The 25,260-nt window shown below is 41.1% G+C and overlaps 1 protein-coding gene across 1 annotated transcript in view; it reads left to right on the plus strand.

Moving 5' to 3' along the window:
• The window catches only part of LOC133389395 (zinc finger protein ZIC 1), a 172,286-nt gene extending 152,822 nt beyond the window's left edge, over window positions 1–19,464 (plus strand). Inside the window, exon 7 of the transcript XR_009764091.1 lies at window positions 19,235–19,464. The gene's annotated coding sequence lies outside the window, so the exon portion shown is untranslated. The remainder of the gene's footprint in view (window positions 1–19,234) is intronic.
• Window positions 19,465–25,260: the final 5,796 nt, after the last annotated feature.

Below are 25,260 nucleotides of genomic sequence, written 5' to 3' on the forward strand. Positions count from 1 at the left end.
ACTGTGATGGTGGTGTGGAACAAAGGGTTTACTGTGGACTAGGGATGAAAGGATCTGTCAATTTTGGACCCCTCAGTTTATCATTTTTCCAATCATAAATTCCATTCTTCGCATTTCTGCAGTTTTTTTTTTTTTTAAAATCCCTCATGAAAATTCTTCAGCATTTTCATGTGATTTTCTCTTCATAAACAAATTTTGTATGCAGTTTTGATTATGTACATATTTTGCAATATAATGCATTTTGTATGTTATTTGCATAAATCTATTCATATTTATGCACCTTTCCCCCTAATATATGCATTTTACCAACACTGGTTGGTAAACTGCATTGCAAAATTCGGATATGTACAAAGTTTGAAGGATGGCTGCGTTTTGGATCTCATATTGTTTTGGAAAATGCAAATATTTGGTTTTAAATGTGAACTACATTGAATTTCTCCCCATCTTTACTGTGGATATTATGGAGCAGCCCTGGAACAGGAAGCCCTGGAGAAAAGTGAACTCTACATGTGCAGTTATATTGTTTAACAAAATCATTACTTTATATGTTCCAGGATCGAGATTAAATGTAGTGTTTAAAAATACCATGTCTATGGGATTTTTACTCAAGTTGAGATTTGACAGGAGCAGATATGTTCATGTCTGAGTGAATGAAAGAATGAAAGCTTGTTACACTTTTTTTTGCTAATAAGTATGCTTTTGTTTGCCTGTTTGCTGTGCGTAACCTGCAAATCTCCCCTAAAGTTAGCACTTATTTTTGAAACTATCCTGCATTTTTCTAAGCACTCATAACAATTATATGATTAAACTGGGACAATGTAAGTGTTCCCATATTCTATTACTTTACTTGTAAAACATGGAAAAGGATTAGAATCGCAACCAATCATTTCTAAAGCCCACCAGCCCACTTCTTCCCTACATTCACATTGAGACATTCAACGAAGTGGCATCAGCACAAGCCAGTTGTTGAGTAAATGAGGTTTTGTTTTGTTTTGAAAGTACCTGAAGCAGATGTCTGATCAGGCAGGATATAAATGAATTAATTAAATAATAGAAGTAGTAACCCATTACAGGAAACATATAGGTTCTTGAATATCCATCCATATACATTTGGAGGAAGAAGTAGCTAAGGGAATACCCAACCCCCTGAATTATGCTATGAATCATCAAAATATTTCAAAATCAACAGATTAGACAGGAGGGGATCAGACAGGATTCCCTGGAGGTTTTGCTAGAAATAGTTGGACAGACATCTGGCGGGGGATGCTTCAGAACATCTCATCCCAAAGCCAGGGGGTTAGACATGATGATCCATTGGATCCTTTTCATCTATGTGATTTTATAATTCTCTAAGCTGATCCATATGGCAATCTGACTCCAAAGTTCTGGGGAAATAATTTCCATGCAGATCCCCTGGGAAGGTTGCTCCCTTCATTTCAATTCATATTACACAGCTTACATTGGTGCGTGGACTCAATTTAAGGAAAAGTGCTTATCATGTTGCATATTGCTTGCTAACTCTAATTGGTAGTGGGTTAGTATTCCAGGATAGAAAGCAATGACGTTGGGTGTGCAGGAAAGCTGAATAACAATAACTCCCCCCATGCTTCATAATAATTGGATTTGAAATACAAATTTGTCCAGTGTATTATATTCAGATGCACTACAGTTCACAGTATTGGGGGCAACCCATGTTCAAATTCCCACTCGGCCATGAAGCACATTGGCTCCCCTTGGACTAGTCATTATATCTCAGTCTAACCTACCTCACAGGGTTGTTGTGATTATAAAATGGAGAGAGAGAGAAATCATGTATGCCACAATGAGCTTGTGGAGAGGCAAGATGAGATATTAATGCAATAAAATTAATTTACCAGCTCAGAATAAAATAATGAGACTCTTTTGCTTTTTAGATAGCAGGAAAGCAATTGCTCATGGTCATCCTTTATTAATGATGAAATTATCATCGGTTTGTTTAGCTACATAAGGAGTAGACAATGTGGTGTCATCCAGATGTTGCTGGACTACAACTTCCATCACCCCACACAGCATCGCCAATGGTAAGGGATGATGGGAGTTGAAGTCAAGCAAAACCTGGAGGGCATCTTGTTGGGTCCCCCTGAACTATATGAATTATGAAGCCTGCTGCTTTGGAGGTACATGTGCAGAGGATCTTTAATGTTAAACTCCTATTCTCAGTAAAACTCTCATTGACTGATGTAAACTATGTGACGAGAGCACCCAATTGAGCAGTAGTTTGTTCGGTCCATATCTTCTTTGTTAATTGCAAACATTTGATGTGCTGGTGTCTCTCATCCAGACCTCTTGTTCATGGGTGCATTTTTTTCAGGTTTCTCTCATCCATGGCTGATGTATGAGGCCTATAGTTTCCAAGGAGAAATATGATAAGGTGCATGTATGTAGCAGAAGCAGAACACGTGCTCCAATATTATGAACTAGGAGAGGACTCTAGGGAAAAGAGAAACACTTTAAAAAGACTTGGCAAGAGACTTGGCATAAGTATTGAGCCAATTTCAAATTGAAGCGTGGGCTACTTAAGTGTCAGGTTGTAAAATGTTTTGCTTTTATAATTCTTGGGAACAATGTTATTTTTGAAAGATAATGCAGAAATTTTTCTTGAGGAGTGGTGTAGAAAATTATTAAATAAATGAAATGTGATATATTTATACACACACACACACACATATAGATATAGATATATTGCACCAGAGTAAACAAAATATATAAACCCACCTTATCATGGGTTTTTACAATCTAATCCATAACAATTAAAGGTTACTATTTTCACTGTTTACTGTTGCTAAGAAATTCCCAGGAGGCAAGTGTTTTGTGCAAGCCATTCTTGCAATACATTTCATTTTCATGCCACCAGCCACCAGATTCAAGGTGACTCACAAAACATTTAAAATATACAGACATTTTAACAGACAATGTCAATACTACCATCACACCACCCATAAAAATAACTAACTGAGCAATCTGGAACAGAACAATCCAAACCCTCCTCATGCCAGACTGGGAGTGGGGTTGGATTAGGCAGAGGGGTAAGGTTCTCCCTTCCACCTGACAAATGTCCTGGAGGGTTGGAGTGCCATCAGTTGGATGCCCACTGGCAGTAGGCAGTGGAAAGCCCAGAAATTGGGTGTTCTGGAGGTTGGGAGGGGAAGGGGCTCTGCTGGCCTTGGATCTGTTGTTTCCCAAGCTGGTCTCATGGTTGTTGCACAACTGCATCAGGCCTGAATCAGACCCATACTTCCTCCCCTCCCCTCCTCTACTTTGTGCTGTGCTGTTAATGGCAGGGTTGCCGATGCAGAGGTAGCCCCGCTACTCCACCCAATGTTATCACTGGCAACAGAACCACTTAACAAAATGTTGATCAAACTGGATGATGATCAGCCCACTACATACCTGGAGGAAGGTCTTAAGCTCGTATTGAAAAGATAGAAATGTCAGTGCCAGGTGGGCTTCACTGGGGAGAGTGTTCCATAAAGGACGGGCCACAAGTGAAAAAGGCTCCCTCTTTTGTTGCCACCCTCAGAACTCTCAGAACTGGAGACACTTGGATGAAGGCCTCAGATGTTGATCTTAGGGAACAGGTAGGTTGATGATGAGAAATGTGTTCTGTCAGGTATTTGGGTCGTGAGCTGTGTAAGGCTTTATAGGTTAAACCCAGGACTTTGAATTGTCCTGGAAACACATTGGTAGGAACGTTGTTGTGCCAGAACAGATGTTATATGGTCAGAACATCTGGTCCCCATTATCAGTCTGGCCACTGCATTCTGCACTAGTTGATGCTGTTTGGAAGCAGCTTCACATATAGCTCATATATGTAGTAGGTTACAAGACTACTAAAGCTAGTTTGTCCCTGTTCAGAAAAGGAAATAACTGGGCCACCAGCTGGAGCTAGCAAAAGTCACTCTGCACCACTGAGACTACCTACCTGCCTCAAACGACAATAACAGATGTAGGAAAAACAGCAAACTATGAATCTGTTCCTTCGGGGGGAGTGCAGCCCCATCCAATACCAGTTGAGCACCACTCATTTGGTCAGAAGAGTCACCCACTAAAAGCATCTCAGTATGGATTGAGCTTCAGTATTGGCACTTATTCAGTGCATTATTGCAGCCAGATATTGCCTCACCTGCTGAAGATGAAAACGGCAAAGACAGCTATAATCAACATAATTATGACAATACACTTCAACATTTTAGATGACCCCACTCAGAGGTTTCATACAGATGGAGGGAAAGACTGATTCCTGCGAAATTGGTTCACAGGATTCCCCTAATGGCGAACCCATAGGATCAAACAGTATTCCCCAAACACCACCTTCTGGAGCCAACTATCCAAGTAGGAGTGGAACCACTGCAAAGTTGTACCCCTTACTTCCAACTCAAACAGTCATCCTAGAAAGAGACTATGGTTGAAGTATTGAAAGCTGCTGAGAGATCAAGGAGAACTAACAGGGTCATACTACCCCATGTCTCTCCTGACAGAGGTCATCGTTCAGGGCAACCAAGGCAGTTTCTGTAGCAAACCAGACCTGAACCCTGATTGAAATGGATCTAGAAAATCAGTTTAATCCAAGAGAGTTTGGAGCTGGTCAGCAACCACGTGCTCAAGGACATGGTGTCTCTTCCAAATGTCTCTGGGTTGTGTTTGTTTCCCCTATGACTCCTTGGCTAGGAATCATGGCCTGTTGTGCACTCATTGCCTAGCTCTACTTATAGGAATGATAGAAAACATTGTCACTGTCTCCCCCTCGGCTGATATATCCCAAAATGAAGCCTACCCAGCTCCTCTCAGCTCTTCCAAAGAGATTTAAAAGCTGTTCTTCATCCTTTTTGACATTAATCACCAGCAGTTTGGTTCCATTTTTGTTCAAGTTAGCCTGGAACCAACTCAATATGGGCAATACATTTTCCTAAATGCAGTAACTATCACTGTTAGCAAAGCCTTCACGGGATGAGAAGTCGTCTTAAGTAAAGTTGGTTTCTTTCAAATAAACCTCCCTGACATAGTTTTTCTGAGAATAAAAATACAACAGAGAAGGGTAAAACTCTTTTTACAGTGAAAATGTTTGTTTTGTTCAATGATTGAATAACGGCATGAATATTCCAGACATGTGAACTACTCATTTGTGATCCTCAGTATAGTAAATCAGATTCTGAGCACACTGGAACCCTATAGTACTTACTTGCATTAAGACAAGGGACAACAGGGGCATTCTGCCACCAGGGGCATTCTAGTGCATCATTTCCCCCTTCTTAATAATCATCCAGGAGTTGGAGGGTGAGGTTTATTTTATTTTATTTATTTATTAAATTTATATACCGCCCGACTAGCAATAGCTCTCTGGGCGGTGAACATAAAATAGCATAAAAATACAATGAATAACAAAATAATACTAAAATACAATCATCAATCCAATACAATAAACATTTTAAAAAGTAAATCAGCGTAACTTAAAATGCTTCAGAGAATAGGAAGGTTTTGACCTGGCGCCGGAAGGAGAGCAGAGTCGGCGCCAGGCGTACTTCCTCGGGGAGACTGTTCCATAGTTCGGGGGCCACCACTGAGAAGGCCCTAGATCTTGTCATCACCCTCCGGGCCTCCCTGTGAGTTGGAACCCGGAGGAGGGCCTTCGTAGCAGAACGTAGTGCACGGGCCGGTTCATATCGGAAGAGGCATTCCACAAGGTATTGTGGTCCCGCACCGTATAAGGCTTTATAGGTTAATACCAACACTTTGAATCTAGCCCGGAAACATATTGGCAACCAGTGCAAGCTGCAAGCTGCAAGGTTCTGAAGAAAGGAGCCTCCTTTACTTGTGGAAGCTCCCTGTGCAATGCAGACCTCTGCATAATCAGGGTTCTAAATGCCATCGAGAACTTCCCTAAGTAGAGGAGGCTGTGTACTTCAGAACTTAGTCCTCCATGGGAAAGTGATACACTGGATGTACAGTGATACACAGGCCTTGCCAGCCCCCAGTCTCCACTGACTCTTGTGTGATTGTCTTCACTTGAGTAAATGGAGTGCCTAAATCCAAAGGTGTCCTTTACTCACAGAAGGGTTGGTTTACACTCTGCACTAAAACTTGGCATGGGGAAAAGGAAATTAAATCCAAAAGTAGGGTAAAATGAAACATAATCCACTGCACAGAGCTTGCCCAAGATCTTGTACATCATCTTGCACCAGTGGAAACTGCTATAGACCTACTTATTTTATTACAATCAACTATAAATTGCACTAGAGTAAACAAAACATACAAAGCTACATTATCTTAGAATGTTTCATTCTATTACATAGCAAACAGGATTCTCATTTTTGTGTTTGCTGGTAAATTTTATCCCAGCAGACACATGCTGCTGGACATTCTTCCAGGGTGAGGAGAGGGATTCTATGTTTGTTTGTTTGTTTTTAAAAAGAGACTTTCTGCAATACTGTTGGAAATCTCCCTGAAGAACAGGATGCAAGTATATATTCTTCAAACTTGCATGAAGAATCCATTTTTTTCATTCTGTTTGGTGCACTATTTGAAAAATTGAATTGTCCCATTCATGCTACTAGATAGCTTTGAGCATGCAATCTCTCTCAGACTCTCATTTTCTATTAGTAAACTGGAATTAACATCATCATATTTTACAGGATTGCAAAAGCAAAACACGATAAAAACTACAAAGCACTTTAATTTGCTAGTGTTACTTTTTTGTATCCTGAAAAAAAAATCTACATCAACTTCTATTTTTGGAATTGGGAAAAATCATAGCATACAAGCTTTTCTGCACATGCTATATAAAAATATTACCCTAAAATGAAATTTTAAAATTAAGTTTCTAAATTATGGGTTGATTTGTTTGCAACACACACAAAAAGAAAACAAAGATATCTGTCTCCAGATTTTCTGATACAAAACATTGGGGGGGAGTGATGGATGTTCCCTAGATAATGAAAAGAAAGTTGTAAGAATGTCCTCCCTCACCCCATGATCTGTTTCAGACAATGAATTCAGGCTAGCCTGAGACATTTTATTTTAAATACTGATAGCAGTTTCATAATGACCATTTGAAATTAATTTCTGAACCCAGATCCCTACATAAGTAAGTATTCCTTTAACCTTTCTTTGAAAAGAATTTCCCATATCCATATTTCTGCATCAAATAATTTGTAGTTGGAATAATCAAGGTTCAGATTGCGTGAATGCAAAGTATATAGCAAAGGAAGATATGGAAGTATGACTCTACTGTCTCAATTTAATGGAATTGGTTAGAAATTATGTGGTGAAAAATCCATATATATATATATATATATATATATATATAATCTCACTTCACGACACCTAGATAGCACAATAAAGCACAAATGAAATGTGATATCAAAGCATTTGAAAGGAGATGCAGATTGGCTGAATTTTTTTATGATGTCTCTAAGGACAACATAGACCTCTACAATAGAGATCCTGTACTACAGTTTCTGCCACCTAAAACTTGGACACCAAACATGAACAGGAATCCAGTCCTAGAAACCTTTCTCTTAAACAGAGTCATTAACAACCACACACCAACTCCTACTCATGACAACCTTTCAAAAGGAGAAAGAATGGCCCTAAGGAACCTTCAGAGGAGAAGGAATGTTGTCATCAAGCCTGCTGATAAGGGAGGTGCTGTCGTGGTACTCGCCAGCAAGATGGCGTCCGAGTACTTAACACTACAGACTACATAGCAGAAGGTCAATGACAACTAAAGGATGAAACAACATATAGACTTCTTGACAAAGACATCACCACGTAAGTCAATACTCATATCATTACAACTATACAAAACCTTACATGTAGGAAACTTCTTAAGGAGGAGACTGCTGATTTCCTTGTTATCCAAATCCCACCCCTGGAAGGTTTTACATGCTGCCTAAAATCCACAAAGCCAACAATCCTAGTCGCCCAATTGTTTCAGGTAACAATACAGCTACTGAAAGGATTTCTCTGTACATTGACTTAAATTTACAAAACATGGTGCAAAACCTCCCATCATATATTAAAGACATGAATGACTTTGCAGTATCAATTCTACAACAAGAGCATACTAGCTACTTTAGATGTCACATCTCTTTACACCAATATACACATAATGATGGGATTCAGGCTTTAAATGAGTTCCTTAACACCAGAGATATGAACAATCCTCCAACAGGGGTTATCACAACTTTAGCTACACTAGTCCTGACTTGCAACAACTTTACTTTCAATGGAGAACACTACCTGCAACTACAAGGCACAGCTATGGGGACTCGCATGGCTCCATCATACGCGAATCTATTTATGGATAAACTGGAACAAGAGATCCTCAAAAAGGCCATTAACAAACCACTTATATGGTGATGATACATTGATGACATCTTTATGGTCTGGACAAATGGTAAAGAGAGTTTAGAACAATTTAAAAATTACGTCAACTCTATCCATCCATCTATTAATATTAATAGTACATGATAATCCACACATCCAATTTTTGATGTCCTTTTCACCATTGAAAACAACAAAATAGCTACTGATCTCTACAGAAAACCCACTGATGCCCACACCTATCTTAATTGGAAATCCTGCCATCCCAAGCATATAAAGAAAAATATTGTGTTTATTTTAGCTCTGAGAATTAAACTTATTTGCAACAATGATAAATACCGGAGAAGGATCAGTGAACTTAAAGAACACCTTCTTCTGAGAGGATGTCCTCCACATATTATTGACTGCAGCATCCACCGAGCCTCCATTCTGTCCAGAGAAAACCTCCTCCATCATAATGAGGTGTCAAAGAACAAAGGATTCAGTTTGTGGTAGATTTCCATCCAGGATCTCCTAACTATCACCGAGCAATCAGGAAGAGCTACCCATTGCTAGCAAACTCTGAACATCTTGCTAGAGCCATCAACAAGCCTTCTGTTGTAGCATTTTGCCAGCCTCCTAGTTTATGCAGACTGTTAGTGACAGCTGTACTGAGGCCACCTATCAGCAATCCTGGGTCTCATCCTTGTCACTCCAAACACTGTATCACCTGTGTGTACCTCAGAGAGATAGCTACTTGCAAAAGCACTGGGACAGGCAGAACATACTACATCAAACAGAACATCACCCGCAGGTCCTGCAATATAATTTATGTCAACAAATGCAAAGAAAAGGATGTCATATCCAATATGTAGGAAAAACTACAACTGACCTATGCACACGCTTCAGAAACCACAAATCAGCAATCTTGACAAAAAAAGTGGAGCAACCAGTTGCAAAACATTTCAGCACTGAGGGCCACAGCCTGTTGGACTTTTCTATAACACCTGTAGAGATGCCAACAGATCCAGAAGCACTGACTAAGAGGGAGAACTTTTGGATATACTCTCTGCACACATTGGCCCCACATGGCTTCAACCTGGAGGACAGTGCAAGCATCACTTAGCTTCTGCAAATGTAGCCCCTCTGAGCATTCCATCCTCAAAGGTCTATAACTGCCACCTTGATAACAGCATTTGTATGTTAGCAGCTGATGAAGGCGGAAGCTGAAACGTTTTGGTAGAACAATAAAAACCTCTGTTTTGTTAATCACAATTACGTGTGTGTGTGTGTGTGTGTGTGTAAATCCATACATAAATAATCCATAGATGTATATAAAACAAAAACAGAATGAGATTCAGTTAAAAAGCTGCCTTTCCCCAGAGCCAAGTAAAACTAAGAGATATAATTATTAGTGCAAATGCAACAATTAAGCAACTTTCAGCTGCAAAATTGTTCCACATGTTTGCAATAGGTAACAGCCTTCTGAGTGAAATGCTTAAATACTATTATTTCACACATTCTCCAGATTCTGGAATTCCTGGGCTGACATCCCCACTTTACCCATATTTTTTAATTGTGTTGCTTGTCATGTCCAAACAGATTCTTAAGCTGTGCCCTCCTTTTGCTTCTAGGATCCATCACCTTGACATTCTTTATATTGCTTCCGTTTGTCATCATTGCTGCTTCTTTCCTTTATCTGCTAAGCGTCATGTCTTAGTTTGTATGGGCTTCTAAATGGACTTGTCCTGGAGCTGGAGAAGACTCTCAGAAGAAGAGCTGACTCAAATTATTCTTGTGCTTTGTGACTGTCTTTTCGGCAAGCTTCAGGAATATTTTGGAGCAACAGCGCTTTCCAACCTGCAGCACACAGGTGGGGCTGAACTTGCTCCTGCCCTCTCCTTTAGACTAAAGCATGGGAAGAAAGGGGAGGAATGCTTATGGGTACTTGTGCCTAGCCAGTGAGATTTACCTAGCCATTGAAAAGCTGGCTGTGCCTGAGTCATTTTTTCCCCTGTGGCTACAGCATCCTGTTCTTCCTCTTTGTATGATCACTGTGTAGATGCTGTTGCTTTCTATTTGGGGCCCAAGGAGGAATCTTTTGGATTCATATTTCCAGATTAGCCTGGAGCCTTTTCTTCACCTGGCCTTCCCTGGCAAGAGGGATTGACTGTTGAACCACTTTGGGAATTGTAGTTCTGTGAGGAGAATGAGGGTCTCCTAACAATTCTCAGCACCCTTCACAAACTACACTTTCCAGGATTCTTGGGGGAAGCCATGGCTGTGTAAAGTGAAATAATAGTGGAATAAATGTGTGGTGTGAATGTAACCCTACTTTACACTCTCTGGGATAAGCCTTTTTTCTCAGTTTGGTATGGTCAGGGAACCTGTCTGGCTAGGCAGTGCTCATTGTGGGTTGGGTAGCATAAACAGTAGGCTGATGTGATGAGCCCCCCAAGCCATCAAATGATAAAAGAGCATCCATCCTCATAAAGCGTACTGGCCAGAGGTAACCTGGGATGGGGAATATTCTTCGGACAGGCTTTTTTTCATAGAATCATAGAATAGTAGTATTTGAAGGGGTCTATAAAGCCATCAAGTCCAACCCCCTACGCAATGCAGGAATCAAAGCATTCCTGACAGATGGCTGTCCAGCTGCTTCCTGAATGCCTCCAGTGTCAGAGAGCCCACTACCTCTCAAGGTAATTGGTTCCATTGTTGTATGGCTCTGTCAGGAAGTTTCTCCTGATGTCCAGTCGAAATCTGGCTTCCTGCAACTTGAGCTGATTATTACGTGTCCTGCACTCTGGGATGATCGAGAAGAGATCCCAGCCCTCCTCTATGTGACAACCTTTCATGTACTTGAAGAGTGCTGTCATATCTCCCCTCAGTCTTCTCTTCTCCAAGCTAAACATGCCTACTTCTTTCAGTCTGTCCTCATAGGACTTTGTTTCCAGTCCCCTGGTCATCCTTGTTGCCTTCCTCTGAACTTGTTCCAGTTTGTTTGCATCCTTCTTGAAGTGCGGAGACCAGAACTGGATGCAGTATTCAAGATGAGGCTTAACCAGTGCTGAATAGAGGGGAACTAATACTTCACGCGATTTGGAAACTATACTTCTGTTAATGCAGCCTAATACAGCATTTGCCTTTTTTGCAGCCATATCACACTGTTGGCTCATATTCAGCTTGTGATCAATGACAATTCCAAGATCCTTCTCACATGTAGTGTTGCTGAGCCAAGTATCCCCCATCTTATAACTGTGCATTTAGTTTCTTTTTCCTAAGTGTAGAACTTTGCATTTATCCCTGTTGAATTTCATTCTGTTGTTTTCAGCCCACCGCTCCAGCCTATCAAGGTCCCTTTGAATTTTGTTTCTGTCTTCTATGGTATTAGCTGGGCCCCCAATTTTATATCATCTGCAAATTTGATAAGCATGCTCTGTGCCTCCTCATCCAAGTCATTAATAAAAATGTTGAAGAGCACTGGGCCCAGGACCAAGCCCTGTTGTACCGCAGTTGTTACTTCCACCCAGTTTGAGAAGGAACCATTGATAAGTACTCTTTGAGTACGATTCTGGAGCCAACTGTGGATCCACCTGATAGTTGTTCCATCCAGCCCACATTTAGCTAGCTTGCTAATCAGAATATCATGGGGCACTTTGTCGAAAGCTTTGTTGAAGTCGAGATATATTATGTCCACAGCATTCCCACAGTCTACAAGGGAGGTTACCCAATCAAAAAAATGAGATAAGATTCGTTTGGCAGGATTTGTTCTTCATAAATCCATGTTGGCTCCTCGTAATCACTGCATTGTTTTCAAGGTGCTTACAGACTGACTGCTTTATAATCTGCTCCAGAATTTTTCCAGGGATTGATGTTAGGCTGACTGGTCTGTAGTTCCCTGGTTCCTCCTTTTTGCCCTTTTTGAAGATAGGGACAACATTAGCTCTCCTCCACTCATCCGGCACTTCACCTCCATGATTTCACAAAGATAATAGACAGCAGTTCTGAGAGTTCTTCAGCCAGTTCCTTCAATACTCTAGGATGCACTTTATTGGGCCCTGCCGATTTGAACTCATTCAAGGTATTCCTTGACCATTTGTCTATCAATCTCAAGTTCCAGTCCTGCCCCTTCTACTTCATGTTTCCTGGGAGAATCATAGACCCTTTTATGGGAGAAGACTGAGCCAAAATAGAAATTGAGCACTTCTGCCTTTTCTTTGTCATCTGTTATCATTTTGCCATCCTTATTAAGTAGTTGTGCCACCATTTCTTTTCTCTGTCTTTTACTATGGACGTACCTGAAGAAAGCTTTTTTGTTTTTTGTTGTTTTCACTGGCCTGGAGAGCACATTTTGGAGGTCTAAGCTTTTAGCTAAGATACAGTGGCCACTTATGGATTACCAAAAAAAGGAGAACAAAAGAGGACACAGATTTGCAGAAAAATTGCATATATTAATGCAAATATAGAAATAATTAACGGTGCTTTAAATAGAAATACAGTGCCACACCATAATGGTGAAGACTATGATGCTAACTGCTGATGGGTCACTTGGAGGCATTTAGTCACATCCACACCATACATTTAAAGCTTCCCCCAAATAATCCTGGGACCTATAGTTTACCCCTCACAGAGCTACTATTCCCAGCACTCTTAACAAACTACAGTTCCCCAGAAGTCTTTCAAGAGGAAGCTATGTACTTTAAATGGACGGTGTGAATGTGACTTTGATCTCCTGTCTTATGTTCCTTTATATTTAAATCAGACTTGAAATGGACAGCATCACAAAGAACACTCTTTCAAACAGAGGTCTGTCCTCTGTCAGCCCTTCAAATAGAGAACTGCCCTCTGTAAAGTCAGACACCTGGTCACCCTAAGGCGAGGTGAAATCCTCTTGTACATGGAGACAATGGGAGAAGTGGTTTCCTAAAGTTTCACTTCAGGACCAGCAACTACACTGGAATTCTTCCCTTAGGAATGGTTTATGTCGCAGGTCAGTTATTAGTAGCAGCTGTGGCCTTAGTTTATCCTATGCATATGCCTCGGGTCTTGGGTGCATGTGCATGTTCAGGGACAACTTGTACCTTTCCCTGTTTGGAAACAAAATGGAAGACAGGTTCATTCCTGTCCAATTTCCTACTCTCTTTCAAAACAGCTGATGTCTTTGTCTGACTGACTGTAAGGACATCAGCTAAATGGGCTCTAGGAAGAGGTAAATATTCATGTGTCTGTATTTCTTCTGCTCACTCAAGGGGAGCACCGGTATCCAGTGTACTAAAAGTCTTCAAATGCCGACAAATACAATTTAGCTTTGAAGGCTGCCAGCAATTCTGCAGTAGCAAATCCCATTTGTAATCAAAGGGTGAGTCATTAGCCTTGACATTTGAGAAATGAAGATTACTATGAATTTATGAAAAAGATTCCCTAAAATGTTTCCCTAGCAACTGCCAATGAGGAGCCTCGGGCATCTCTCTCAGGTCCCTAGGCTGAATAAGGCTGGCAGCAGTAGTGCAGATTGCTTCCTTTCCTAGAGCTGCTCAAGCAAGCCGTGCTCAAAGTCAGCTTCCTTTTTTCTACCCAGAGGACTTATCCAAGAAAGAGTGAGGGGGACAGTAGCTATTACTTCAAGGTGCAATACCTATGAGACATTACAAGAGGACAAGTCCCAGTTTCTTTATATTCAGCTTACGGCTAAATCTGTGTTTTTTTCCTTCCACAACGTAATGGCCACTGCATCCAGGTCTCTATGCAACGTTTATTAGTGTATCTATTTATCATGCAAAAGGTATTTTCATGATGCCTAGGTTTTCTTAGCCATATCATCATGTTCAAAAGACTTTCAAGCCCCTTACAAATCCATACTAACTGTTTATGTATCATCAGAATGATGTCCCTTGTTTTTGAGTTTTGGCAAAAATGGAATGCTATTTTCTGGAAGGAAAGTTGTGAGAAACAATCCCAGCACTGAATTCTGAAACTTTTATAAGTACATATCTTTACCAGTTGCAGAATTATGATGCCTCAAAAAAATGAAAGGGGATTTTGATTTTTGGAATGAGTGATTTTGATCATATATGTAATGGGGCTGGGGGGCATTTGCCATGAACATGAAACAGTTTCATGCATGGTCTCATTGTTAAACTAGTGTTTTATGAAATCTTCAATATTCTTTGTTAGAAGTGATCATATTTGCATCTTTTTGAAACTTTGTGGACACATTCTTTATCATACCACAGTATGCTTCATATCTTTTCCTTTGGTTTATAGTGCATTTCATTACTATATATTGAATGATTCATGACTATGTTCTTGTGCCAATGTGATTATGGCTACAGTCCTATGTACTCTTATTTGGGAATATTGGATGAGTTTCAGTCTGTACAGCTTGAGAATGTTGACAAGATCCTTGGACTGGTGCGGGCGACCACATCTGTTCTGGACCCTTGCCCCTCTTGGCTGGTGAAAGCTGGCAGGACCGGAACCGCCAGCTGGGCCAAGGAGATAATAAACGCCTCTTTGAGAGAGGGAGTGGTCCCTGACTGCCTAAAAGAGGCAGTAGTGAGACCGCTCCTGAAGAAACCCTCCTTGGACCCAGATAACCTGAACAACTATAGACCTGTGGCGAATGTTCCGTTCTTGGGCAAGGTACTGGAACGGGTGGTTGCCAGCCAGCTCCAGGGGCTCTTGGATGACACTGATTATCTTGATCCATTTCAATCCGGTTTTAGGCCCGGTTTTGGCACCAAAACAGCCTTGGTCGCCCTGTATGATGACCTCTGTCGGGAGAGGGACAGGGGGAGTGTGACTCTGTTGATTCTCCTTGATCTCTCAGCTGCTTTTGATACCATCGACCATGGTATCCTTCTGGGAAGACTCACGGAGTTGGGAGTTGGGGGTACTGCTTGGCAGTGGCTCCGCTCCTACTTGGTGGGTCGTCACCAGAAGATAGTGCTTAGGGAACATTGCTCGATACCCTGGACTCTCCATTGTGGAGTCCCGCAGGGATCGGTACTGTCCCCCATGCTTTTTAACATCTACATGAAGCCGCTGGGTGCGGTCATCAGGAGTTTTGGGGTGCGTTGTCATCAGTACGCTGATGACACGCAGCTCTATTTCTCTGTTTCATCCTCTTCAGGTGAGGCTGTTAACGTGCTAAACCGTAGCCTGGCCGCAATAATGGACTGGATGGGAGCTAACAGACTGAAGCTCAATCCAGACAAGACCGAGACGCTGTTGGTGAGTGCCTTCTCTGCTCACATGGTGGATGTTCATCCTGTTCTGGATGGGGTTACACTCCCCTTGAAGGAACAGGTTCATAGCTTGGGAGTTCTTTTCGATCCTTCCTTGTCTCTTGAGGCCCAGGTGGCCTCGGTGGCATGGAATGCTTTCTACCATCTTCGATTGGTAGCCCAGCTACGTCCCTATCTGGACAGTGACGACCTCGCCTCAGTTGTTCATGCTCTGGTAACTTCTAGATTGGACTACTGCAACACACTCTACGTTGGGCTGCCCTTGAAGACTGTTCGGAAACTACAGCTAGTCCAGAATGCAGCGGCCAGATTGTTGACGCGGACCAGAAGGTCCGCTCATATAACACCTGTTCTGGCCCGTCTACACTGGCTTCCTATTTGTTTCCGGGCTAGATTCAAAGTGCTGGTTTTGACCTATAAAGCCCTACAGGGCATGGGACCGCAATACCTGGTGGAACGCCTCTCCCAATATCAACCTACCTGTACACTGCGCTCAACATCTAAGGCCCTCCTCCGAGTACCATCCCATCGAGAAGCTCGGAGGGTGGTGACTAGAGCTAGGGCCTTTTCAGTGGTGGCCCCCGAACTGTGGAACAGTCTCCCCGATGAGGTGCGCCTGGCGCCGACGCTACTATCTTTTCGGCGCCAAGTGAAAACCTTTTTATACTCCCAGGCATTTTAAAGTGTATTTTAACAGCATTTCTGTATTTTGGACGTTGTTTGGTTCTTTTGTTGTTTGTTTGTTTTGTTTCTTGATTTATTGTATTTATATATTGTGCTTGTTTTTATCTTTTTGTACACCGCCCAGAGAGCCTTCGGGCTTAGGGCGGTATATAAATTAAATTAAATTAAATAAATAAATAAATAAAATTAAGTCACTAAATATGTACCCGAGTAGCTGCACTAGTATGATGGTTTAAGAGTGTGAGATACAGATGGTTGCTTATCCATACACTGTATCCTTCCTTATGGCATTCTTATCACACCCTCCTTGCAGCAACATCTAACGCATATCTTGCAGTGTCCATGTTTTCCCAGGGTCACTGAAAGGCTGAGTATGGTCAAAAAGATGAGAGCTGAATTATGAGAATTAGGTGGTGAAGATGAACAGGACTTGAAATTGGTGAGGAAGGAGGCACATCAAATATGAACTTTAATGTTCTCTTACCACTTGGATTTGAAGCATTGAGATACTCTTGGATCCACTTTGGCTCTTGAATTTTCATGATGCAGATGTGCTGTTTGCTAATCCTATCATGCCAGAACTAATGAATTGTACATTTTGTGTGTATTAACACTTCCATACATTATCTTAATATCCCTAAGAGCTATCCTGTAAGATGTACTGGTATTATTTTCCTCATTTTGCAGATAGGTAGCTGAAGAGCAGCTTGCCTAGTTAGTTCACGACAAAGGACAGATAAATTGGAACATTCTGTTTACTGCCACACAGATCATACTCTTAGAAACTGCAACATACCTGCTCTCTTCTAGAGAAAACTATAGTTTAGGTTTGAGCTACATTTTGCTTTTTGATGTGGTGAAGTCATCCCATCCATTTGTATCATGGATATGTTTAAATATGTCATCACACAGTGAGAGCTGATATTTATCATGTTAGAGCAAACTTTAGTGGTTCATGGTCAGTAGCACTAGAAAAATTACATTTCCCAGTGCTCTTGGCATGGTGCCTGCTTCACAACCATAGCAGCATGCCAGATGTCCAAAAGGGAAGGGGGAACAGGAGACCTCCCTACCTTTCTCCGTTGCATCATTACAACTACAGGAGCAGCAAGGAAGGCACACAGGTGAGAGGGAGGGGAGAAGAGGATAGGAGGGGGGCAGGAGAATGGGAGGGAGTATGCTTCTTTGGTTCAGATTTTAAAGAAAAACGTTGGGGGCAGTAATGCTTACTTAGAGAACAAGTATTATGAGCTGCTGAGATTGTTATTTTTGAGACAGGAAATACAAAATCTGATGGCATCCCTAGTATGGTGTAGAAAATAACAGTTCTCAACATTTGAGGAAACAGTTAAAAACTATATGCAACATATAAAACATCTGTGGCAAAAGGACCTTCTTTTTTTTAACCATGCCAGAAATAACATGTGGCTTGGGCTTTAGAGAGACCTTACAAACAGCAAGTATAGCCAATAGATAATGAACTGGTTTTGGACATGAGAAACCTGAATACGAATGTGATCTCAGCTACACACTCATGAGGCTTCCCTTGGGCACATCACTGGCTCTCAACTTCCGCTGCTCAAATAGACTGTTAAAGTAATAATAGCAACCAGATTGTTGTGAGCATGAATGAAACAAAGATTGTAAAAACACCCTGCAAAGTGAAAGTGCAATAAAATGGATATATATGAACAATTAGCTTTTAGATAATAACCAAAAAGACACTAAGAACTCCTTCATATAACTGAAGCCCTTTTAAAAGTTTTGTGTGTGTGTGTGAAGTCACTAAAAATGCCCTAGCTTTCTAGACACAGTCAGCATATGTAACCCAGCTGATCTCTAAATAGTAGGTTAAAACTTGTTACAGCAGCATGCTAACTTTACACTGGACTTAAAGCTCCAAGGTCCTTGTGGATCAAAATGCCATCTTGAATTACAGTTGGAAGTGAACTGAAAGCAAGCGGCTTCTCCAGAGAACGGATGTAATTTGGTCCCTCTGAGGAGTGTTGATAAGAAAGCTGGCAGCCTCGCCAGCTGAAGTTTCTTCAGGCCCAGCTCTGCCAGATCGGTTCTGATTAGTAGCAGCTGCAGCCTCCATCCGCAGCAACACTACGAATGCTGAGAACACATTCCAGATGATGAATGTGATGCAGATTTGCCGAAAGAAGAACATATTTCTGGGGCATAAACATAATTACACTCCACTCTCAAAGCAGGGTTCCTCTCTGTAGGTGAATGAATGGACCAGAGAGAGCAGAATTTGGCTTCAGCTTCTAACCTGTTTTTTTTTTTATAAGTATGTAACGTTAAGAAGACAGGAATGGTCACTATGTTGATCATTTTGGTTTTGGAGGGTTTTTTTTGCTTCTTTCCGCACCTTCATCTCAAAGGATGTGAACCCTGAACCTTCTTTTTGTTTTCCTGGTCTTAATGGAGTTCTTGCTAGGGATGGGGGATAAATGTCATTCAGCTCAGATTTAAAGCCAAATTTATCAGATTCACACTTTCCAAAACAATATTGAGAACTGAAACACAGCTATCCTTTGAAATTCACACTTATCCAAAATTTGTGATGCAGTTCCAAGCAATGTTTTCCAAAATGCATATATCGGGGGAAAGTGTGCACAAAATGAATATAGTGGGGAAAATTGCATACAAACATGCATTATATTAGGATAGGTTGCTTGCAAAAAATGTGTACATTAGTAAAACTGCATAAAAATGTATATATTAGGAGAGATTTGTACTAAAATGCTGAAGAATTTTCATGAGGATTTTTTTTTTTAAATCACTAATTTCAGAAATGTAGAGAATCAAATTTAGGATTAGAAAAATGAGAAAGAGAGAACTGAAATGTGTGGAAGAATGCTGTGCTTGAGAGACTCTGTATGCTGTCGCAGCTGTGGCCACTTGCTTCAATTACTCTACAACTCTGCCATCCTGTGTCTTCCCTGCTCCAGGTATATAAAGAAGAGGGGCTGACTGAGGCAGCGACTTGGCAGTACACAAAGTGCAACGCTAAGTGCACACTTAGCGTCGCACTTGGAGTCGCCTTGAGGTCACCTGGAGAAGAAGATCAGAAGAAGATCATGGAAGATTCCTTGTTCTTATTGTTTGTTTGGTTGTATTCTGTTATTTTTAATGCTGGTTAGGTGTTATTTTATTGTTTAGTTTTTTAGATCTGTTTTTGTTTTTGTATCATTTTGCTTTGTACATCGCCTAGAGTGGCTGGATGGTCAGCCAGATAGGCGATTAACAAATTCAATAAATAAATAAATAAAATCCCTAACTTCTTGCCATTCAAAATGGCTGCCATATTTGTATGCCTGAAGGCAAATAACCTCAATTTACACAATAAGGCAAGTTAAACTTAACATACACATGAGAGAGACAGCCAGACAGAAAGACAAGCTTTCAAAATGAATCATAAGGGGTTAAAATCAGCTTAATTCTGCCTAATTTTAATTGTATTCTTTGTTGATATTTTTTACAAGCAGGATTTCTTCTTTCTTTTTTCTTGTTGAGGTGGGAGAGAATGGTGATAGCAAGAGGGTTCTGACAAGGACTTGGAAGAGGGGTATTTATTTTGTTTTGTTTTCCTTAAAAAGAGAGAATGAAAATAGGGGATGATCTAGTTAAAGGGGGAATGGGGAAGAGAAGAAAACTAATAATCAGCCTCTGTAACACAAGTTTCCTCTCTAACAAAAGAGCAACAGGAGGTAGATGGTGTGTGTGTGAGAGTGTGTGGGAATCACAGCCTTGAGGTAATGTCACTAAAACAATGGCTAGGGAATGTGAAGCATTTCGCTGTTCTGCCTATTGTACCTTAAGTTTCCTGAAGTGCTTGAATAATAATAATAATAAACCCACATTCTTCTTCAAGTTAAGGGTCAGGTGCCACAGCTGGGGCTTATAACTCCAAACTGATTTTTTTTTTAAAAAAAACAAAACAAAACACAATTGCACCAGTGCATCCACATTTAAAGCAAATTATTTTCCCCAAACAATCCTGTGTAGTGTAGTTTACCCATCACAGAGCTACAATTGTCTGCACCCTTGACAAACTACAGTTCCCAGGATTTTTTGGGGAGAAAAAACATGCTTTAAATGTATCATCTGTCCACAACCCTAAATAGGGTTGCCAGGTTCATGGCCTGAGACTGATTCTGTATCTTTAGGAGAAGAGAAAGTCAGCCAAGTGCAGGTGTTCTTGCAACTCTGTAATGGGAAAAACCACAAGGTGGAATTCTCCCTCCCCAATTTTAAAACATACAGAAGACCTGTTGGAGGCCGGGCCTGGCAACCAAGAGGTCTTCTGTATCTTTAAAAGTTGTGCAGGGGGAAGGGAGAATTCCACCTTGTGGTTTTTCCCATTACAGCATTGCAAGAACACCTGCACTTGGCTGACTTTCTCTTCTCCTAAAGATACAGAATCAGTCTCAGGCCCTGAGCCTGGCAACCCTAGTCTGAAGGAGTCCTCTATTTGAAGGGCTGTCTGATTCGTCTTATTTAAAGAGAAAGAACCCTGAGAAGGGAGATCAGCAGGGACCTTGAAGTTACCCATCAAAGTTAGCACCTGGACTGCAGACTGACCAGGCACACAGGTCATGTGGTCACACTCTTCTCCACTATGGTGCAATGTACTGTATTACTGTTTAAATTATAGTCATTATTTCTAAATTCACAAATTATATGTCAGCATATGCAAATTTTATGCAAATCTGCAGCCTCTTTCAACTTATTTTTGGTGATTCATTTCCTCTTTTGGACAATACATAAGTGGCCACACTACCTCATGGATGACAGCCAATAATATCTGGCCTGATGCTTCCTGGAAGCCCAGAAGCAGAGCATGAAGGAAACAGAGTCCACTTGCTGCATACTCTCAACCACCTGGGCTTATTCCGTCAACACATGGAGGTTCCACTTAAGCTATCATGGCAATTGCTATTGCCAGTCCTCTCCTTTATGGATCTGCCAATCTTCCAATTACAATGATGTTCTAAGCCCATGGGCCTCACCACATCCAGTGGCAATGGTATGGCCATAAAGCTAATAATGTGCTGGCTGAAGAAATTTGTGTGGTGACAGTGTTAAAACACTTTTCCTCTTGGAAAACACTTTCCCCCACTTTATGCTGGTTATTTTGGAAGGCAAATAGCACAAGGAACAGCTGATATAAATTGTATAAAATGGACTAGACCTAAAAAAGGAAGCCTTCAAGTGCTTTTTGTACTTTTTTTGCATTTCTTGGGCTTGTAATACAAATATCAACAGTGGCTACAATGAACATTAATTTAAAATGGCCCTCTTTGGCTTCCTATCCCACATTAGCAGTAATCACACAAAAAGTATGTAAATGCCTCAGAGGTGTTTTTATTTGCCTCATATGTGGGTGGGAAACACTTAGGTCTAATCCATAATTGTATGCTGGTGTGGTTTTCTAAACACCTGAGTAAGCACGTCAATTCCAATGTACTACATCAGTGAGAATGCTTCCAATATTATTTGTATTGGCATAAGAACATAAGAAGGGCCCTGATGGGTTACACCAAAGGTCCATCTGATCCAGCAGTGGCCAACCAGAACACAAACAGAACCGGTGTGCAGTAGCACTCTCCTTACTTGTGATTTTCAGTAGTCAGAGGTATTCAGAGCCACTCATGACCTTATCCTTCATGAATTTGTCTAATCCTCTTTTAAAGCCCTCCAAGTTGGTGGCCATCACTACATCCTGTGGGAGCAAATTCCAGAGTTCAACTATGCACTATGTGAAGAAGCCTTTTCGTTTGCCTTAATCTTCCAACATTCAGCTTCATTGGATGGCCCTGAGTTCTAGCATTATGAGATAGGGAAAAAAACTTCTCCCTATCAACTTTCTCCGCACCATGCATAATCTTGTACACCTCTGTCATGTTCCCCCTTACTCAACTTTTTTTTTTCTAAACTAAAAAGCTCCAAATGTTGTAACCTTTCTGCACTGGGGAGTTGTTCCAGCCCCTTGATCATTTTACTTGTCCTTTTCTGAACCTTTTCCAACTCTACAATATCCTTTCTGAGGTGAGGTGACCAGAAGGAAACACAGTTTGACCGTGGTTGCACCATCGGTTTGCATAATGGCTTTATGATATTGGCAGTTTCATTTTCAGTCCCATTTCTAATGTTCCCTAGTATGGAATTCAGCTGCTGCATATCTGATTGACATCTTCATCAATCTATCCACTATGACCAGTGGAGGCTGGTGGCTCCAATGTCAGTGGGGCAGTGAATCCTCTCTGGGTTTAAGTCCAAACGTTCAAGGAGCTGAGCACCTTGGACAACTCCTTGAAAGTCTGGACTAAAGCAGAGCAGATTCACTGCCCCATTGACATGGGAGCCACCAGCCTCCACTGACTACAACCCCAAGGTCTTGCAATCACAAGGTATACAAGAGAATAGTCAAATAGTGCACATATTGTGACAGTGGCAGTTGATTATGACTGACAGCATAATCGTGCCTATTTGCTATACAAACAATGAGTATTGCTTGTACCTCCTCTTTCCAGGAAAGATTGCAGGTCAAGGAGAGCTGTCTGGCCCCAGTTATCAGCCAAAGAAGTAGCCACGGCAAAAGGCTTCCCCTTTTCCTGCCAGAGCTCAACTCTTAGATTGACACTGCATATGTGAGACAAAGGACACTAGCCCTAGAAAATAACACATGAGGACACAAATTGTGTAATGGATTTTGAGTAGCAAACCTCAGCTCCACCCACAACATCTCATGTGCACCAGCCTACCTGCTCTGCCCCTGATCTTCCTGTGTTGAGTGTAAAAGTCTAAAGGGGAATTCTAAGCACACTCAGCTAAACATACTTAAAATCTGCTTTCAGAATTTCATGCTCAACATATGACAGTCAGAATGGAAGGGATGGGGCCAGGACACAGGGTTGTGCCTGCAAAGAGCTACTCTGTGGCTCCTGCCTTCAGGCAGAGGACTAAGAGCTACTAGGTAGATGCACCACTTCTACAACAGCAAAGGAAGATCATCCCATCCACAACTAGTTATAAATATGTGTTTACAACTCAGTATTTTGTCCTTGTCAAACTGATATCCTGCCTCTACTTTTTCCCTTCACTCCATGATGATGATTCTGATCAGGGGCTGCACAAAAGAGAGACTTGTGGAAAACTGTAGTTCCAGCAAAGATCAGGTGTAGACTGAGAGGATTTGTATTAGTACAGCCAGACCATGCTCTTTTGTTCATTAGCTGGCCTACAAAATGCACTTGATGTCTCCCCCCATCCTGGACTCCTTGCAGTCAGGGGAGCTTTTCCACACTGATTCTGGTTCTCCTATTGAGCCTAGGTTCATCTTAGCTCCTGGGGGTCAAAAGTGAAGGGAAACAGTCTGGATCCATGGTGCAGTGTAGGCGATTGTGTGGGTCCCCAGGTGAGGTGTGTGAGTCACTCAGGAATAACAGGATCTTCAGGTGTGCTTGGGCTTTCTGTGGACTCGCAAGCATCTTCCTCAGATGAGGTTCCCCAACGATATTAGGTCAGCCTGCCTCCCTTCATTATCCTGTAACTTCCCTAAAAAAATTCTCACACAGGTAAAAGTCACTTTGAATTTTGGAATAGGATAGCAGGTATCTTCCTAAAATGGAATGCTCTCCTAGTCCATTTCTGTTCAGATTAAACAAGCCCTTGATTAAGTTTGTGGCCTCTATGCTTTTCCATTCTCTATCCATCCTCCCTCAGTTCCACCTGAAACAATTCCTGGCCCTTCTGAGTTCATCTGCATGACATGATCCTGAAACACCCCCCTCTTTTTTTAATGCTGTTTGACCAATGATTCCTACCTATTTACATTTATAATACCTATCAATGCATACTCAAGAATTCACTGTATTGTTTAGGTTAGAAAATTGCACTGGAAGTTAACTACATAAAGCATCTCTGGCTTTCCATGATGTTCCCAGCTGGTGCATCCTAGTAGGTTACATAATAAACACACTCATTACCTTGAAATAAATTTTAAAAAATAGAAACAGACAAATAATACTTACAGAATTTTTAATTACAAATCACTGAAACCTACTAAGCTACACAATAGCGAGTTATCATTTTATGTGAATGAAATCAACTTCTTTACACACCCCAAATTATAATAGTAGCTTCGGTAGATTAGCAACACTGTGTTTAGCGATATCTAGAAAAATAAACAGTACTGACATCTTTAACAGAGAAATATGGTACTGTAGACAAATGAAGAACAATAAAAAGGAAAACAGAAAAAAAGATGCCTAAATATATTCTTTCCCCTTTCCCAATTGTTCAGTAGACTATTTGCATTGTGAAATAAAGCAGGAACCAATGGAAGGTCTGCTGTCTTTCAGATGCAAGCTAGTTGCAATTGGATGAATTAATGACTTCTCCATTGATATTGTAATTTTTCTAGTATGCATAGAGAGAAATTCTCATATTGTGGGTTCCAGGGGCTCTTGATATTCCCAGATTGGGGATCATTAGGGATGTTTTTCCATGCTAGGTCTATACTCATTGTGACTGTGTTGGTGACATAAACCATTCTCCTTAAACTGAAAGCCAGTGATCACTAAAGAGGCTGGACCTTGAGCTTAAGACCTTGGTGACTGATTTGATTAGTCCATTTGAGTGAGAATAGGGCAACACAGGGGCTATGTTAATGGAACTTAAACAATAGGCCATCACTAATCAGAGACCTCAAGGTTGAAGTGAGGTTAATTGTTATGCGGGTGGCATTTGAAAAGAAGTGTTGACTAGTGTAATGCACTGTGGGACTGTAGCATTTGAACATACAGCCTTAAGGCCAGAGGTTTTGTTTAGTTTCTCAATGAAACTTAAAGCTACATTATGCATATCTCTAAACAGCAGCCCATAGACCACAATCCTTTGATACGGAGGAAGAACAATTGCTAATTGATAATGCAAAGGAGTCCCGGGCACAACATTCAGATCTCATCCTCCT

This window comes from Rhineura floridana, chromosome 7 (assembly GCF_030035675.1).
Source record: "Rhineura floridana isolate rRhiFlo1 chromosome 7, rRhiFlo1.hap2, whole genome shotgun sequence".
NCBI classification, from domain to species: domain Eukaryota; kingdom Metazoa; phylum Chordata; class Lepidosauria; order Squamata; family Rhineuridae; genus Rhineura; species Rhineura floridana.